Source organism: Penaeus vannamei, chromosome 1 (assembly GCF_042767895.1).
Source record: "Penaeus vannamei isolate JL-2024 chromosome 1, ASM4276789v1, whole genome shotgun sequence".
NCBI lineage: Eukaryota > Metazoa > Arthropoda > Malacostraca > Decapoda > Penaeidae > Penaeus > Penaeus vannamei.
Genome location: NC_091549.1, coordinates 22,203,090 through 22,205,589, shown reverse-complemented (window position 1 = coordinate 22,205,589; position 2,500 = coordinate 22,203,090). Strand labels below are relative to the sequence as shown.

Genomic DNA, 2,500 nt, shown 5'->3' with positions numbered 1-2,500 from the left:
AGAGGAGGAGGGGGATGGGGAGAGGGGGGAGGAGGAGGAGGAGGAGGAGGAGGGAGGAGGAGGATGACGAGGAGGAGGTGGAGGTGGAGGTGGAGGTGGAGGTGGAGGAGGAGGGGGAGGAGGAGGAGGAGGAGGAGGAGGAGGAGGAGGAGGAGGAGGAGGAGGAGGAGGAGGAGGAGGCGGAGGGGATGAGGAGGAGGAGGAGGGAAAGGAGGAGGAAGAGGAGAGGGGGACGAGGAGGAGGAGGGGGACGAGGAAAAGGAGGACAAGGAGGGGGAGGAATAAGATGAGCACATATATATACACATTTCCGTAAATTGCACCATTCAGTATCCATTTACTGCAGTCGTATATCCTTCCCAACTATATGATACTTACTTATACATTCAAGAACTGTGGATATTTGCATTCATAACACGACTCAGCTGACGAAGTTATGTAAATTGGCGGCTTCACTGCTGTCAAAATTAACAAAAAGGAAGTGAGGGAAATATGGATGAAAAAGAAAAGAACACGAAAATGATTGAAGAAATAAAGAAACTATCGTAACAATGGTGATATTGGTAATTATTATTTTGATAACAAGGATGATAATAATGATGATAATAAAAATAATAGTTAGAAGTAGTAGTAACTGTAATAACAATAACAGTGATAATGATGATAAAGCTAATAATAACAATGGTAATAGTGATGATAAGGATTATTATAACGATAACAGTGGTAATGCTAATAACAACGATGATAATAGTAATAACGATAATAACAATAATAATGCTAATAACAACGATGATAATCATACTAATAAAAGTAATAATGATAACAATAACGACAGCAACGACAATCAAATAATGATGTTAATAATAATAAAAGCAGTAACAGTAATAATGGTACTCATGATATCAATGGTAAAAATAAAAGCAACCATGATGATGATACTAATACCAATAATGATGAAGATGCTGCTAAGGGTAATGATCGTAAGAAAAATAATAACAGTAATGGTAAAAAAATAGTAATTATAATTATAGTATTAATGGCGGCAACGATAATAATAGTAATAATGATAACGATAGTAATAAAAATAATGATAATAAATATAATAATAATGATTACAAAAATAATAATAATGATAACAATAATAATAATAATAATAATAATAATAATAATAATAATAATAATAATAATAATAATAATAATAATAATAATAATAATAATAATGATAATGATATTGATAATAATAATAGTGATAATAATGATAATAATAATAATAATAATAATAATAATAATAATAATAATAATAATAATAATAATAATAATTATGAATATAATAATAATAATAATAATAATAATAATAATAATAATAATAATAATAATAATAATAATAATAATAATAATAATAATAATAATAATAATAATGATAATAACAATGATAATGATAATAATGATGATAATGACAATACTGATGAAAATGGTAATAAAGAATAATTTTGATATTAAAAGATATAATAACAATGGTAACATCGATAATAACAAAAAACAATAATAATGATAATAACAGCAATACTAGAAAATAACAATAGTAGGAATGATATCAATAATGATAATAACGATATTAATGATGGTAATAATAATAATGATAATGATAATATCAATGATGATAATAATAATGATAATGATAATATCAATGATTATGATAATAATGATAATGATAATGATAATAATGATAATGGTATTGATAATGACAATATAAATGATAATGATGAAAATGATAATAAATCAATAATAATGAAAAATAATGACGAAACATAATAATCATAACAATGAGCGTTAAATATAACAATAAAAATAGCAATAATAACAGTAACGATGATAATAACAACAACAAAAACAATACAACTATGCATAACAATCATAACAAAATAGAAAGAACACAAAACGTAAAAGTTATCTCTTACCATAGCAGAGCCAGAGCGAGTTATAGCAGCAGGAGTAGTAGGAGTATTGGTAGTAGCAGGAGTAGTGCTGAGGGGATTAGATGTAGGAGTCGTCTTAGTTACTGCAGCAGTAATATTAAGGATTAGTGGTAAGGAGCATAATGGAAAAAAAGAGATGAAAGAGGAGCAGGTGGAGGAGGAGGAGGGAGAAGAGGGGGAGGGGGATATGAAGGAGGTGGAGGAGGGGGATACGGAGGAGGAGGGAAAGGAGGAAGAAGAGGAGGAGGGGGACGGGGAGGAGGACAAGGAGGGAGGAGGAGGAAGAGGAGTGGAAGGGGGTAGGAGGAGGAGGAGGAGGGAGAGGAGGATGAAAAGGAGGGAGAGGAGGAGGAGGAGGAGGGAAAGGAGGAGGAAGAGGAGGAGGGGGACGAGGAGGAGGAGGAGGAGGAGTAGGAGGAGGAGGAGTGGAAGGAGGAGGAGTGGAAGGAGGAGGAGGAAGACGAGGAGGCGCGGAGGAAGAGGAGGGAAAGGAGGAGGAAGAGGAAGAGGGAGACGAGGAGGAG

The 2,500-nt window shown here is 33.3% G+C and overlaps 1 pseudogene; it reads right to left on the bottom strand.

Annotated features, from left to right (window-relative positions):
* The window catches only part of LOC138862702 (uncharacterized), a 14,830-nt pseudogene that overhangs the window by 10,380 nt on the left and 1,950 nt on the right, over positions 1–2,500 (bottom strand).